At 45.2% G+C, this 16,807-nt stretch overlaps 2 long non-coding RNA genes across 5 annotated transcripts in view; one reads left to right on the forward strand and one right to left on the reverse strand.

Annotated features, from left to right (window-relative positions):
• The window catches only part of LOC117313804 (uncharacterized), a 93,538-nt gene that overhangs the window by 10,654 nt on the left and 66,077 nt on the right, over window positions 1–16,807 (reverse strand). The window contains exon 6 of one of the 4 annotated variants that reach the window (XR_012323971.1): window positions 15,091–15,167. The exons of the other annotated variants lie outside the window; for them this stretch is intronic. This is a non-coding gene — a long non-coding RNA (uncharacterized lncRNA). The remainder of the gene's footprint in view (window positions 1–15,090; window positions 15,168–16,807) is intronic. 4 annotated transcript variants of the gene reach the window in all.
• Window positions 1,425–11,333, forward strand: LOC117313806 (uncharacterized). The gene is made up of 3 exons (XR_004528392.2): window positions 1,425–2,010; window positions 6,233–6,294; window positions 10,842–11,333. It is a non-coding gene; the product is annotated as an uncharacterized lncRNA (long non-coding RNA).

Raw genomic sequence — 16,807 nt, forward strand, 5'->3', positions numbered from 1 at the left:
AGATGCTCATCCCAATCCCAGGCAAACAACATCATCTGTTAAAGTAGCTGAAGAGGGCTTCCCTGGTGGCACAGTGGTTGAGAGTCTGCCTGCAGATGCAGGGGACGCGGGTTCCTGCCCCGGTCCGGGAGGATCCCACACGCCGCGGAGCGGCTGGGCCCGTGAGCCATGGCCGCTGAGCCTGTGTGTCCGGAGCCTGTGCTCCGCAACGGGAGAGGCCACAACAGTGAGAGGCCCACATACCGCAAAAAAAAAAAAAAAAAAAAAGTAGCTGAACAGGGAATTCCCTGGAGGTCCAGTGGTTAGGACTCCACGCTCTCACTGCCAAGGGCCCGGGTTTAATCCCTCGTCAGGGAACTAAGATCCCACAAGCTGCGCGGCGTGGCCAAAACAAGCTAGGGCTCTATTAGTTCCTGGTCATCCACTCATCAGTTTTTCCACTCAACCATTACAGATCACCTACTGTGTGCCTGGCACTGTGCTCGTGCTAAGTTTACCGAGATGTGCAAGACCCAGTGCTGGCCTTTCCCTTCAAGGATCCCCCAGTCTGGTGTGAAGCAGTCACCTGAACAGTTAGGATACAATTTGGCCTGATGGAGGTGCCCACAAGGGATATAGGAAAGGGGGAACCAGGTTCTGCTCAGGCGGGGTCAGAAAGCACTTTCTGGGAGACATGAGTCTAAGGGTCCTGAAGGGTAACTAGGAGTTAGCAAAGGCAGGGTTGGTGAGGGCATGCTGGGCAGAGGGGCAGCAGGAGCCAGCTGGTGGAGGTGAGAAGCGACAGGCAGTTTGGTGTTGCTGGAGCCTTGATGAGAGGCAGTGGGCATCAGGAGAGGCTGGAGAGGGGCTCAAGGGCCTATGACAGGGGTTTGATGTCTTTACCTGGGGGTGGGAGTGGGACTGGGGCAGATTTGGGTGGTTAAGCAGAGAATTGACATGGTTAGATTTTAGCTAAATAGCTCTGCCTGCTGTGTGGACTGTGGGTGGGGGCAGAATCTGTCTTTTTTTTGGGGGGGTGGGGGTGTTGTGCTGCATGGCTTGCAGGATCTTAGTTCCCCGAACTGGGCCCTTGGCAGTAAAAACATGGAGTCCTAACCACTGGACCGCCAGGGAATTCCCAGAATCTCTTTTCACGAGATCTCTTGGGATTGGGCTGAATGCCCAGCCCAGGGCCTGCAGGTGTACAAGATGGCCTTGGGAATAATCATCCCAGCCCAGTCTTAGTGAGTGCTGCCACAAGCCGGGCAGTGTTCTATGTGCTCCAAGTAGAGTAACTACTTCACCCTCCCGAGAACCCTGTGATGCGGATGGTATTCTTATCACCCCCCGCTATGACCACGAGGTGACTGGGCACAGAGAGGTTAACTTATGTGTCCCAGCTGCACATTCCAGTGCAGGCTGCCTGGCTCCAGGATCAGCCTGTAATCACTCTCCATCTTGCCTCCTCCGGGTCCACTGTCCTCTGGAAGGCTCTCACAGAGGCAGAATATTGTATTGGCATCCTGCTTCAAGTTTATGAAATCTTTCACATGAATGACCTCATTCCACCATGCAACAGTAGCTTCTGTGAGTAGGTATTATTACTCATAGCTAAGAAAACCAACCAAAGTGATTTGTTAAAGGTTAGGATTTAGGTGGCAGAGACCCAGACTTGTGTCTTCTGACCCCGAGTCTAGTGTCGGGTCTCACGTTGTCAGTTGATGCCGCGGTCAGCCTCCCGGTCAGCCTCCCGGTCAACATGCCATGTGGTTCAAAGGCCAGGGCATTTTCCACTCCTACACAACTGCCTCCTGTCGAGGAAAATGTTTTTCTGAACTGGGTAAGAGAGTCATAGAGAAGTGTGTTGCTGGCATCAATTCCCTCTGATTGGGCAATGGCTTCCGCCATCTGGACCAGGTGACGTCAGCCGTCTGGATTTCCGCCAGTGTTCTCCCACCCAGGAAACTGACTTCCGGCCAGGCTCCCAGCCGTCTCTGGCCTCCTCGAAAGGCAGACTTTTCAGTTTGCAAGGTGAGAGACTTTAAATTAGATCTCAGGGAGGGTTTTGCTATAGGGAAGGAGGTAAAAATGGGGAAGAGGAGTTCAGAGGACACTGGCTAGGAATGAGCAGGAGCCCCTCTGTGTGGGGTCTGGGGTCTTTCTTGGAGCAAGATGGGGAGGATCCAGGGCTATGACTGGGAGATTTTTTTTTGCTTCTTTTTTTGTTATAGTCACTAGTTTGTTGTAGTTTTTAGATTTCACATGTGATATCGTACAGTATTTGTCTTTCTCTGTCTGACTTATTTCACTTAGCATAATGCCCTCCAAGTCCATCCATGTTGCTGTAAATGGCAAAATTTCACTCTTTTTATGCCTGAGTAATATTCCATTGCATATATATATACCATATCTTCTTTATCCATTCATCTGTTGATGGACACTTAGGTTGCTTCCATATCTTGGCATCTTTTCACTTTCTTTCTTTTTTTAAATATTTACTTGTTTATTTATTTATTTGGCTATGTTGCAGCACGCGGGATCTTTGCTGCCATGTGTGGGATCTTCATTGCAGCATGTGGGATCTTTAGTTGTGGCATGTGGGATCTTTAGTTGCGGCATGCAGGATCTAGGTCCCTGACCAGGGATTGAACCTGGGCCCCCTGAAATGGGACCATGGAGTCTCAACCACTGGACCACGAGGGAGGTCCCTCTTTTCACTTTCTTGATGGTGTCCTTCAAAGCACAAAAGTTTTAAATTTTGATGAAGTCCAATTTATCTATTTTTTCTTTTGTTACTTGTGCATTTGGTTTCATAGCCAAGAAACCATTACCTAATCCACAGTCACAAAGATTTGAGCCTGTTTTCTTCCAGGAACTTAATAGATTTGCTTTCACATGTAGGTCTTTCATCCATTCTGAGTTAATTTTCTTATATGGTGTGAGATAGGAATCCAACTTCATTCTTTTGCATGTGGATATCCAGTTGTCCCAGCATTAGTATGCCTTTGTGTTTTGTTTTGTTTTGTTTGGCCGAGCTGCGTGGCTTGTGGGATCTTAATTCCCTGACCAGGGATTGAATCTGGGCCCTCGGCAGTGAGAGCACAGAGTCCTAACCACTGGACGGCCAGGGAATTCCCACTATGCCTTTTTACAGTTGAATAAATTGCAAGGTCCGTGAGAAAAAGGACAGTGCCTGGTTTTGGCCACCATTGTCTCCTCAGGATTCACTTAACCCCATACCTGATACATACAAGATGCTCAATAAATAATAGGCTGAGTGAATAAATATATGAGTGATGGAATCTCAGAGAGGTTAAATAACTTGTATAGGTCAGTCAGCTGGAAAGTGGCCACACATTGTTCAAACCCAAGGCTTTTCATTCATTTCAAATGAAGCGATTTCGTGTGTCTAAATTTCTGAAACTTTCTCAGGTTACCAAAAGCTCTTTATCACAAGAAACCAGATTTTCTCAAAGTTTCCTTTGCCGCCTCTCCCTGTAGCATTCCAATAATTCCACTGTTTGTGAGCAGCCAAACTTCTCAAATCTAGCAAGTCTCATGTCCCTTCTGCCTCTGCCTCCCTTCCCCCAGCCACAGAACCAAAGACTCCACTTCCTTCTACAGTCGTTTTTCTAGATATCTAACTACAGCCTCCTGCTGCACAATGTTAACATAAATCCTCATGAGTGATTGGTTAACTGTATATTATGGGACCTGGACCTGCTTTGATGTGGGAGGCATGTTGGGTGCGCGGGAAGCTTTGAGTGCTCTGGACTGTGTGAAGCACAGCCTTAGGGAAGCCCAGTGTGCTTGCTCTGGTCCTGACATGGCGCCCCCTTTGTGGAATGTGGCTTCTGATTCTGGGTGTAGCTTGCCGTCTTAGAGGAGAATGAAGCCAGGCGGCATAAGCACCAGTTATGGAACATTTAGATGGACTCACATCTTTTGGGATGGGGACAAGGGAGAGCCCTAAAGAGAGAGAAAGAGCTGTGCCCTTCAAAGTTTCCGAAGTTTAGCTCTAAACTGGGATGAGAGTTGGGTTGAATTACCAGCCCCCACCCTGACAGTGCTGGGTTTGAGCTCCCCCTGTTGGACCCTTTGAAAAATAATTATTTGAACTAGTACAGGAAAAATTAAGACAAAGATGGGGGGGGCAAAAGAAAGAACATTTATCGAGACTTGCTATATATTAAGCATTTTACTTAGGCATTTCATTTCACCCTCAAAGCAATCCTACAGGTAGGTTTTATCAATCCTAATTTGCAGAGTTGGAAGCTGAAACTTGCCCAACGTCACACAAGGATTCGAACCCAGAGGTCTCCTGAATCCCTAAAGTCATACTCTTTCCAGGGCTCTGAGCCAAGGGAGCCAGTGGGTAGAAATGGCACGTGAGGGCCCCTCTCTGCCTTCATTTCACTTTGTCAAGACATCTTAGGGGCCCAGAGACGCTCTGGGAATCCTCCTGAATTGGTGGTATGCTGGAGCCAGCTCAGACTGGCTAGTGAGAGTAATTGTTAAATATTTAGGAATTTTCCAAGCTGGTTGTGAAACTGTTGGTAGCTGGAAATCAGTCATGGTAGGAGGAAGCGTTTACACTGTGGAAACTGGTAACCCCTACAAATCAGGGATTTCCCCCCTACCCCAAGCCCACCATAGGATTTACCAGCACACCACTGTAACCCAACTCTCCTCTCCCTAACAGAGCATTAACTTTGAGGCAGACTGAGGGCTGAGGACAACAGGGTCTACCCTCAGTGGTCATAAATTTCAGCGGCAGACTGAGGAAGGATTGAGGATGGGTTGCAAGATGAGGAAGTGTGGGCTCATGGGAGAGAGAAATGAGGCTGTAGAATATTGGTTATTCACATGTGGGCAAAGTACCACTTTTTTTTTAACGGAAACTGTAACTTTACTTTTATTTACTTATTTTTTATTCATTATACTTTTAAAAAATGAAGTATAATTGACTTACAACATGAAATTAATTTCAGGTGAACCAACATAGGGACTCAATATTTTTTTTTTTTTTTTTTTTTTTTTGGCGGTACGTGGGCCTCTCCCTGTTGTGGCCTCTCCCGTTGCGGAGCACAGGCTCCGGACGCGCAGGCTCAGCGGCCATGGCTCACGGGCCCAGCCGCTCCGCAGCATGTGGGATCCCTCCGGATCGGGGCACGAACCCGCGTCCCCTGCATCGGCAGGCGGACTCTCAACCACTGCGCCACCAGGGAAGCCCGGGATTCAATATTTTTATACATTACAAAATAATCACCACAAAGTACCACTGTTTATAGTCACATGGATTTGGGGGGAAGGGTTGTAGTTTGTCATTAAGAGTCATTTTCTTTCAGAGCAGTGGAAGAGGAGATCTATTTCATCCAGAAACTAGAAAAGTGCCCTGGATTGAGAGTGGGGGGCTCTACACAACACAGAGGAGGGGAGATCTCTTCTGTGGAAGGAAAGATGACTTTGAGTCTTGAGATGAGGCCTTGGGTAGGATGCAATTGATGGACTATATTCCTGACCATGAGACTACAGTGGGATCATTTTGCCTGCCCAGCAGTGACCTTCCTCTGGCAGGCCCCCCAGATTACCAGGGTTACAGAGATCTGTGATGAGCAGAATATCACTAAGCACCAGGGAACTGTATCTCCAGCGCCCGCTCTGGGTGCTTTGGGCTTCTATTTGAGGACTCTCTCTTTGTGAGGGCTGGAGTCAGGGGACTTCCTCAGCTGGTTCAGATGCTGCAAAGAAACAGCCACCTCCTGTAATAAGATGAGGTACATCCTCTGAGGGGAGGCAGTGGAAGGGAGCATCTCCATGGGGAGAGGAAGGGACTTCCCAGCCCTGCCACATCCCAGAGGTCCCCTTGTCCCTGTCCCTTTATATGCTTATGAACAACCACAGCTGAAGTCATCAGCACTGCAGAGAACTGAAACAATTAAATAGGATTCCCCTAAAGGCTTAGAGTTAAGTAAGAGAAGGGAAAGCAAAGAACTGAGCAGAAGGTAACCCGATAATCTGGTTGACAAGACAGATGCAGCTGATTTATCTTCAGTCCACAGCCGATGGCAGGGATTGCTCCTTCCTGGCTCCTGACTTGCTGCCTCCCTCTCAAAGACATTCCCTGAGTCTTGAGAGAAACATGGAAGTTCCCACCCCTGCCTGCTCAAGTCTCCCTTTCTGCGTTCCACGTCCCACCCTGAGGCCCCCCTCACCTATGCCTGCCTGATGCCAGAATGTCTATCTCTTTTAGAGACCACGTTACTGCCAGGTGTGTGACCTGATCCTACAGAGCACAGAAAGCACGGTCTCCAGGTAATCCCCACATAGCCGGGGTGGAGTGAGGGTGTAGTCATTCCTTCCAGGTGTTGTTGACTCTCTTGAGGTCCAATCCAAGACTAGAGATTGTGGTCAAAGGGACACCCAGATTGGATGGGTGTGCACGGGGCAAGAGCTGTGAGACTGATGTGACAGTGAGGATTAATTAGTCCTTTCTGCAGGAAAGACTTCCACCTGCTGGTACAGCTCCCAGGCAAGGCGGGCCTGGGCAGACCTCACTGGCAAGGTGGACACCGGAAAGGATGTGCATTGGGAGGGAGACTACTAGTTTCTGTTAAGGAGAGGTTGGCACCCATGGAAATTGACAGTCAGCAAACTATTGGCTGGTGCACCACCTTCCCTAACCTCTGAGAGAGCCTGCTCCCACCGCTTGTTCACATCCGTTCATTCAACAAATATTTACTAAGTTTCTCTTAGGTGCCCGGTGCTACTGGATAGAGCAGGAACAGGACAGCCATCTCGCCCCCATGGAGGTCACAGGACAGAGGGATGAAAGACAGTAAACAAGTAATTAAAGGGAGACAGGTGTTATGAAGGAAAAGTCCAGGAAAAGTATAATGAGGTACCTAATTAAGTCTGGGGCGACAAGGGATGCCTACTGAAGAGGATATCATTTAAGATATACCTGAGGAATTAGTAGGACTGAAAATGGAAGCTCCATGAGGGCAGGGACCATGCCTGGCTTGTGTACTAGTGCCCGTGTCTGGCATGGAATAGGCATGGATAGCTTTGGTTGAGAGGATGAAGGAATCTAACTGAATAAAGGGAGTTTGTGTGTGTGTGTGTGTGTGTGTGTGTGTGTGTGTCTATGTGTAGTTAACCCTGCTTTAGCTCAGCTTAGTAAACAGCTTTTATAAAACTGCTGACGCTCTGTCTGATTAATGATAGGTCAGAGAGGGATACTAAGGAGATGTGCACCATTAGAGGCAACTTAGTAATAGAACAAGCCCTGACATAGATTCCTTGCCACTTGAGTTTGAACCCTGAGTCTACCACTTACTAGCTATGACAACATGAGCTAGTTGCCCGCCACTCTGGTGCCTTGTTTTATGTAAGTTCTATCTTCCAGCATTGTGAGGATAAAAGACAATGTATATGAATTGGAATGTTATAGTATATTATAACATTAATACTATATAACTGTTGCTATAGTATAACTATTATAGATATTATACTATAGATCATATATAGTATATTATATATTTTATAGTATATATTTTATATATAGTATGGTATAATGACAACTATTAACATAATTAATAACTATAATACTTGGTAGTCACTGTTATTATTTATATATACCAAGCTCATATCCAAAGGGACTTTGACAGTTATGAGACATAAACATGATAAATCTGGATATCGTTAAACAAGAGTAAAATAATAAATCAAGTAGGAAGGGAAGGGAGGATGGGTATGCAGTGCTAGATAATATCTGTGTAGAATGAGGATGAGCCCTTGGAAGATAGATCAGAAGCCTTTCCTACTGGGGAGGGGCTGCTACGCTAGGCATGCTGGCTGCTTCACCAACCTCCCTCCCCACAAGACAATCTTGTTTCAGGGAGTTCAGAATTTTTCAACCTCCAAGGCACATTTGTAGCAAGTTTTGGGTGAGGGATACTGAAATGAAAGGGAGATTGATGTGTATTCAGCCATTGGCCATGCTTCCAGAAAGGAGAGCAGACCCTTTTGGCCTTTACAGAGATCTTTGTGTAGCTCCAAATTAGATGATACATAAGTACTTTATCCAGATTTTCTGGGACTTTCTTAATCATATTTACGTGGAGAGGCTGCTGCTTCCTGCTATATTCTCTTACCACAAGTTAACCACTGTTCTTACTTTCACTTTGTATCTTACTCTGTGAGAAATTTTTGAGCTGCCTGAAAACATTTCCTGAAATGGTTTCTCAAGTCTCTTTTCAAAAAGCTGCATTTATTGTGGATTAAGAAAGCTGAACTGCCATCAAGACCAAAACACCCACCTTTAATTTACCACAAATTACAATTCCTAAAAACCATTACTTTCCCACAACTCTTCACATTTTCATTGCGGCCATCACCAGTGTTAATGACTGGATTTTTCTTGCGGGGTGGCGGGGAGGCAATTTATGCAAAGAAACAAAGTTTTTTGTTTTGTTTTTGTTTTTCTATTTTGTTTGTTTGGTTTTTGGCCGCACCTCGCAGCATGTGGGATCTTAGTTCCCCAGCCAGGGATTGAACCCGGGTCCCTGGCAGTGAGAGCGCCAAGTCCTAACCACTGGACTGCCAGGGAATTCCCAGAAACCGAGTTTTTAGAACAGTTTTTTTTCTGGCAGGTTTCTGCCTACTCGACCGCTTGCTGAGAAACACAAAGCTGCTTTGGCTGGGTGGTCAGCTCTCATCTCCCACCCCCAGCTGGGCAGCACCATTCTTGCCCGTGCCTCAGCAAAACTGTGTGTTCCCACACATCAGGGGTCTTCACCGACAACTGAAGCAGCCGGAATGTCAGATTTGCAGATGCCACACGTTTACTGTGCCGAATATCCATATCGAGGAAACACAAACAAGTAATAAAGCCAAGTGCTGCATTATTGCTTCATCGATTCACTGAAATAATTCTAGACATGATTAGTTGTATTATAGCTACAGAGTTAAGCCCTATTGTTAATTATGTTTTGGGGGGACAACTTAATAGGAACACAATTCAAATGTTGCTCCTTCACTGAGGACAGACAGAACCCATGCAACATAGTGGGCATCTTTGCCTCTTGTGTAAATTCCTCTCCCTTTTCTGTCATTATCATTATGTCATTATTGAATCTTCAGGGAATGACCCTTGTTAGGAAATGATGGAAAAAAAGGCAATGGCTCTATAATCACCAATTACATTGTGACTTCTTGCATGTAAATGCACCCAACTTTCGGTCTCATTTACTTATGATAAAACTGTAAGAGGTCCAACAGCCTTTGTTCAGCTGGATTTCCTGGAAAAGGATCCAAAATAGTGGATGGCCAGATGACTCGCTGTGAAGGGAGCAATGGCTTTCCATTGCTCACGTCAAAGACAAAGCCCTGACTGGAAGAGCTTGGCATTTTTTCGACATTTTTTGCAAAGATGACAAATTTCTTTAGATAGGCCTCTGTTTAAACATTGCATGGAAGAAGCTTTGTTGATTGTGTCATGGAGGTCTTTCGCCCTCCAGTGACCTCAGACCCCCCAAGTTGAACTGAGACTGCCCCTTCAGCATCTTTGCTACACGTATGAAACTGCAGCTATTCCATATAAATGCCAGTTGTTGAAATAGGAAATAGGCAAGAGATGTATGTGTTCCTGAGAAGAGGGAGTGAGGTTGCCCTTGAGAGCAGGAGGTTGAGAGCATTACCTAGTAGGTTTTTGAGCATATGAAAAGGGATGATGTATGAAAAGGACCTAGCCCAGAGTTGCCATATGATCCAGCAATCCCACTGCTGCCCATATATCCAGACAAAACTATAATTTGCAAAGATACATGCACCCTAGTGTTCACAGTGGCACTATTTACAATAGCCAAGACATGGAAACAACCTAAATGTCCATCGACAGAGGAATGGATGAAGACGACGTGGTATATGTACACAATGGAATATTACTCAGCCGTAAGAAAGAATGAAATAATGCCATTTGCAGTAACATGGATGAACCTAGAGATTATCATACTAAGCAAAGTGAGTCAGAAAGAGAAAGACAAAAACCATATGATATCACTTATATTTGGAATCTAAAATATGACACAAATGACTATCTACGAGACAGAAACAGACTCACAGATATAGAGAACAGACTTGTGGTTGCCAGGGGTTGGGGGGAGGGAGAGGGAAGGATTGGGAGTTTGGGATTAGCAGAAGCAAACTATTATATATAGGATGGATAAACAACAAGGTTCTACTGTGTAGCACAAGGAACTATATTCAATATCCTGTGATAAACCAGAATGGAAAAGAATATGAAAAAGAATATATATATATTCAGTTGTATATATATCACTGAATCACATTGCTGTACAGAAGAAATTAACACAAGATTATAAATCAACTATACTTCAATAAAATTTTTTAAAAAAGAGAAAAGGACCTAGCCCAGCACATGGCAGGTATTAAGAACTCAATAAATATAAAATTATTATTATCTACTTAGCAGTTATAGCACTGTTGGCTTCATGTGTCAGCAACACTTCCTGACTTGTTCATTTCTTGCCCTTCTTGGGGTCCTTTTGTTTATCTTAAAAGTCCTTCTCTCCCCTGAAATAATGATTGTCCTCTCCACATCGCATCTAGGGTTAAAGAGCTCGGAGCTGAAGGACCTCAAGTGTAGGTGTAGTAATAGATAGGGATAATGGCTAATTCCCAGGTCTTTTGACTTAAGAACATTCAGGCCCTGGGGACAGGGTTTACCTTTTTCCGAAATGGAATCCCGTACTGCATAGTTTCCAGTTACTCCCGTCCGTGGTGTGGCTGGTGGTGGAATTTGATGGAGCATCACAACCACCTCCCTTTCCAAATCGCAGGCCCAGTCGGGATCAGAGACATCAACTCACTGCACACAAGCAGAACTCGTTCATTTGGCACATCCTGAATGATGCCAAAAGCTGTGCTCCAGATGGGCAAGAGCCTGAATGAGAAGCACCTCAAGAAAATCGCCTGCCTGGAGCCTCATTCTGAGTAGTTGAATGTTCTACCCTCTGCGGTGGGTTGGCCTGGGAGCAGGGGAGTCTTCGGGGCTGGGAGAGAATGGGAGAGGTGGCCTTGTTCGTTAGACTCTTCTTCTGACACATAAAGAGCCAATTGGAGGAGTTGTCCCAACCCCGTGGTTCTGGGCTCTGAAGTGGTTTTTACTTATAATAGCAGCAATGCCCAGGCTCATGCCAGTGGGAAAATAGCCTGGAATCTAGGAGCCTCAGATTTTTTTTTCAGATTCCCTCAAATGTCTCATATCCTTTTTATGAGTTTACTTTTTCTGAATCAGGATTAAAATAAAGTCCATATATTATATTGGTCGATATTTTTTCTTATGTTTCTTTTAACATGTAGGTTCTCTTTCCAATTCCACTTTTTTTTCCCCCTTGAAATGTATTTGTTGAGGAAACTGTGTGTGCGCATGTGTGTAGGGCGTGGTTTCCTGTAGAGTTTCCCACAGTCTGGTTTTGGTTGATTATATGCTTGAGGTACTATGTAACACTCTCCTCTGTCCAACGAATTCCCTGTAAATTGGTAATTTCATTGGTAATTTCCTGGTTCAGTGTTTATATTTGCAGGACTCCTTCTCAGAGAGTGCTGTGAACTTCCAACAGAATGTGCATAATGTCTGCTTGTCTCTCTTTTGGTGATGTTATCAGTCCTTAATCATTATTGACTAATCCATGATTTCATTAGGGGTTGCAAAATGGTGATATTGAAATTCTATCATTCTGCTCATTTACTACTGGATTACTTCTGTAAGAGAAATTCCCTCATCAACCACATGGTCAGGTATGGTTCCTACAGGAAAGGCAGGATAAATGTTGCTTTCTCTTTATTAGCAGTCTTCAAATTATTGAGTTTGCTACCTAGAACCCTCCAAAAGTGACCAATTAAAAAAATCATTATAAAGTCACGGGTTTAAACATACTTGATGTACTTTAGTTCACTGTAGTCCATTGTAGTTATTATTCTTATGAATGTTTAAATTGTCCCATCTTTGGCAACATCACCTCCTTTTTTTTTTTTTTTCATCACCTCCTTTTGATGTAGTCTTAAGAGATTTTGATAGTCTTTGAATTTCTGATATGACAAGATATCCAAGCACACCTTGTACATTTCCTTTTCCAGGCTGAGAACCAAACATTTCTTCAAGGTTTCTATTGATCGGAATGCCAATTAGAGACTGTAGTCAGGGTGCTAGAGATGTTCATTGCTACTGGGTTGGTCCTTGTTTCTACAGCCTTCTAATGGAAAGGAATATATACACATATATTTAAAGATATCATCCTTTGTTTATACTAATACTTTCAATTCCAAATAGAGACTCTCAGTGTTTTATGTAACTTCATATATCTTACATCTGTTCTTTCTCCCAACCAAATATCTCAGTCCCCAAACACACCAACATCTGCTTTATCTCTCAGTACTGTCACAATTAATTGATTACGTATATCTCACTATGGATATACAGTCAAATTACTGTGGTTTAAAGTACGCGGGCCTCTCACTGTTGTGGCCTCTCCCGCTGCGGAGCACAGGCTCCAGACGCGCAGGCTCAGCGGCCATGGCTCACGGGCCCAGCCGCTCCGCGGCATGTGGGATCTTCCCGGACCAGGGCACGAACCCGTGTCCCCTGCATCGGCAGGCGGACTCTCAACCACTGCGCCACCAGGGAAGCCCCTACCTAAGTTATTTAGGCAGTTAAGGGAGATGTAAAAAGCTGTTCCCAAGCCTGCTGGATCCTGATTGCCTTCAGCTCAATGGTCCATATGCCAAAGTGGCACATTTTGGGGTGGCCTATTTTGCTCCCCTTCAAGTTGTTGGTTCTTTTCCCTCTGCTTTTAGAAGCTCTTTATACATTAAGTATGTTAGCCATTCGTATGTGATATGTTTGTCATTTTACTTTGCTTATGATAATGTTTTCTCTTGTAAAAGTTTTTGCTTTTAGATTTTTATGTGGTCAAATGTATCAATCTTTTCCCTCAATGGCAGCTGGACTTTTAGTCATAGCTATGAAAGTATTCTCCACTCCCAAGTAATAGCGAGATTCACTCATTCCGCCCCACCCCCCATACTTATATGGTTTCACATAAAAAAAATCCTATATGGAATTTATCCTTTTGTATGATAAATGGACACAATTTTTTTGTTCATATAGAGTTTCAAATCTGATATTATTAGCTCCTTCCCCCAGCCTCCCTTCAGCTTGTCTTTTCCTGGACATTTTATTCTTTTCGAGGTTTTCCAAAACTGGACATGGATCAAAATAAACGTCTGTTCAACTCCCTGCATTTGTTTTCATTTTGCTGTTTTTCTTTCCTGGACTCTGTGATTTCTGCACAGTGTTTTTCCAGCAATTCAAGGAAGTTATGACCGTTCAGGCTTCAGGAAGAGTGGACTAAAGACCTGTCCAGCGAGTGATTCAAGCTGGAGCAGGTTGTGCAGACACCCAGGAGGGGCTCCTCTGCTTGGGGGTGGGGTAGAAAATGGCTTCATGGAGTGGGGGGTGGGTGGAGGGGTGCTTGCAGGCGTGAAGCACGTGGTAGCTCAGTTTTTTTTTTTTTTTTTTTTTTTTTTTTTTTGGCTGTACGCGGGCCTCTCACTGTTGTGGCCTCTCCCGCTGCGGAGCACCGGCCCCGGACGCGCAGGCCCAGCAGCCACGGCCCACGGGCCCAGCTGCTCCGCGGCACGTGGGATCCTCCCGGACCGGGGCACGAACCCGCATCCCCCGCATCGGCAGGCGGACTCCCAACCACTGTGCCACCAGGGAAGCCCAGTTTTTTTTTTTTTTTTTAATTTATTTATTTATGGCTGTGTTGGGTCTTCATTTCTGTGTGAGGGCTTTCTCCTGTTGTGGCAAGCGGGGGCCACTCTTTATCGCGGTGCGTGGGCGTCTCATTATCGCGGCCTCTCTTGTTGCGGAGCACAGGCTCCAGACACGCAGGCTCAGTAGTTGTGGCTCACGGGCCTAATTGCTCCGCGGCATGTGGGATCTTCCCAGACCGGGCTCGAACCCGTGTCCCCTGCTTTGGCAGGCAGACTCTCAACCACTGCGCCACCAGGGAAGCCCAGTAGCTCAGTTTTTGTTGATGATCCATGTTTCTTGTTTCCACCATCTTTGGTCTTTTCCACCTCCCTCGCTTCCTTACGTACTTTCAGACAGCTCCTTGCTTTCCCCCTACTTTTCTTTCCAACAGCTTCGTACCCCAACCATTCAGCATACAAGAGGGTGCAAACTGATGGACTGCTGCCTGAATATCTGCAGAAACATGTAATTTGCTAACAGAATGTTTATAAAAACTGTTGAATGCATTCCAAACATTTTTAAAATGGGAGATTGCACATAAAAATCCAGATTTCTAGATTTTCAAAATTCAGACTATCTGGTATCAAGGGGCCCACAGTCATTGCTGGTAACAATGGAGCTGGATGGTAGCTGTCCCTCTCAGGTCACTAGAGTCTACTCGGTCGGTGTCCCCTGGCTTCCCTAACACTGGGAAAATGTCAACTGGCATTTATTATTTAGCCTGATCAGCTGTTTTTCCTCTAGTAGAAAAATTTTAGTCCCTACCCACATGTTTACTCCAAAGCTGGAAAACAAAGAAACAGCAAGAGTCTTGGTTTTCTCACCCCCAGCATGCTATGATGTCATTCACATTTCCTGCTCCGACCCCGTGGGGGCTGAGTTTACAACTTTTGCTAGAGACAAAGGCTCAGGTCTCCCTCCCGCTTTCTCTCCCTCTCACCCCTTCTTTCTCCCTCCTCCCACCTTTTGTTCATATGAAGATTAGTATTTAATGAACTGCTGTAAGGTTAAATAACTTCAGGACCACTACTGAAACTGTTCCAATCCTCAGTCTTCAGAAACGGTCTGTGGAAAGTCATCGCATTTTTGCAATAGTATTTCGTGTGTGTACGTAGAAGATGAGAGAAGTTACTTTATCAAGAATCTATCTGGCACAACACTGTAAATCAAGTATACTTCAATTAAAAAAAAAAAAAGAATCTATCACTTGTCTTGCTGTTTGTGTCATCAGCTAACAACCTATTCATATGGATGAAATCTGAGAAACTCACGGAGCCTGGCCAAACACAGCTTTCTTTTAGGGTCATTATCGGCTGGGGGATGGCATTCAGAGGGTAGTATTAGAAACCTGAAAAACAGTGACATAAACGAATTAAGGGTTCAATTTTTCTGCATTTAAAATAACTCTCAAGGTGAGAACAGGGCTCCTAATGGGAACCTGGCTCCCTCTAGCCTCCTGAGCCATCATCTATAGGGCTGACTCTGTCCTGCATCTAGTTCCTCATTTCTTAATTTATTTTCCTCCTTGACACTTACCACATTCTGACATACTATGTATCTATTTGTTTATGATCTGTAAGCTCCTTGAGCATAGGGGTCATTGTCTGTTTTCTTCACCCTGAAACCCCAGCATGGAGAATAGCATGTATTTGTTGAGTAAATGAATCAGTGCTCTCAGGGTGACTGCTAGAACTCAGACTACCACGTTTATGTTTCTGGCAGGAAGAAGTGGGATAGTGAAGGAGAAAAGGGGACCCAAGACCAGAGAGTTGGCTTCAGAAAAGAACTCTTCTGCAAGTCCACTTAGTGACTTAGGCTGACACCCCCTTGGCCAGAACTGTGTCATGCCGTCACTCCTACCTGGACGGGACATTGAGAAAAAAAAATTTGTTTAAAGCAGAGGAATATGGATAAGCGAAATAAAACTGGAGTTCTGTTAGAAGGAGGAATGGGAGAATGCATATCAGGTCTCTGCAAGCTGCCCTCTCTGAATGCCTGGGGCTCCAGAGATCACGGGGCTCTTCACCGTGACCCTAGGCCCTGGACTTTCTACTTTATTTACTCTTATGAGTAACATCAGCTTCCTTGAACTTCACCACACTGTGATTCCTTAATTCTATACTTACTGATTATTTGTTGGGTTTCTAAGACGTAATTACACATAATTCCAGGAACTGTGAGTAGTAAGAACCCCCTCCCCCAAATCTGTCAACTATTCTATTTTTTAGGCACCATTATTCTTACTGAAACATTCAGTGGCTTAAGCTCTACCCTACAGGTCCCTGACTGCATATGTGCGCACAAGTGCGCATGTGTGCCTGTGTGTGTACATGAACCTGTGTCCACACATCACAAAAAAGAAGAGGGTGGCAGCCTCTCCACACCCCTTCCTCCTCCCTTCCGAGGCTGCCGATGTCTGGAACTGAAAATGCTTTCATGTGTAGAATGCAGGCTTATGTACCCCAACAGGTAACTGGAGGAGCAGGGAGAGTTGGCGCCTAGGGCCCTGCCTATGAGCTCACAAAGGTGATGAGGAGGGCTGAATTCCAGTTTGTGCTCAGCTCCCTTGGCCTCTCACCACAGCATAGTGCAAGGGCTGTTTGCCCAGAGGAAGGGGCCTTTTTTTTCTAGTTTATGAAAAATGTGCTCTTCGTTGCCAAGCGTGTATGCTTATCATCTGCTTGTGCCCAGAGGACGTGCCTTTTCCTATTTAATTCACTCAGAGGAGGAGTCTTTAAAATGCATCCAAAGGCTCCCTGTGGGCTGGCTTCAGCATTCTCTCCTGTATGGAGGTCAGTAGATTTCGCCCCTGCTTATTCTGAAAGCCAGAGATCTGTGACCACTGCCGTCCCCCACTTCCTTCTTTCCTCCATCTAGTCAATGTCGGACTACTGAATGAAAGTAATCTGAAGACAGACACATTCTATTCTTCTCTTCAGACCAACACCTTCTATTAAAAAACCAGCTCCCCGTGTGCTGCCGTGAGTG

Source organism: Tursiops truncatus, chromosome 10 (genome assembly GCF_011762595.2).
Source record: "Tursiops truncatus isolate mTurTru1 chromosome 10, mTurTru1.mat.Y, whole genome shotgun sequence".
Classification (NCBI taxonomy): Eukaryota; Metazoa; Chordata; class Mammalia; order Artiodactyla; family Delphinidae; genus Tursiops; species Tursiops truncatus.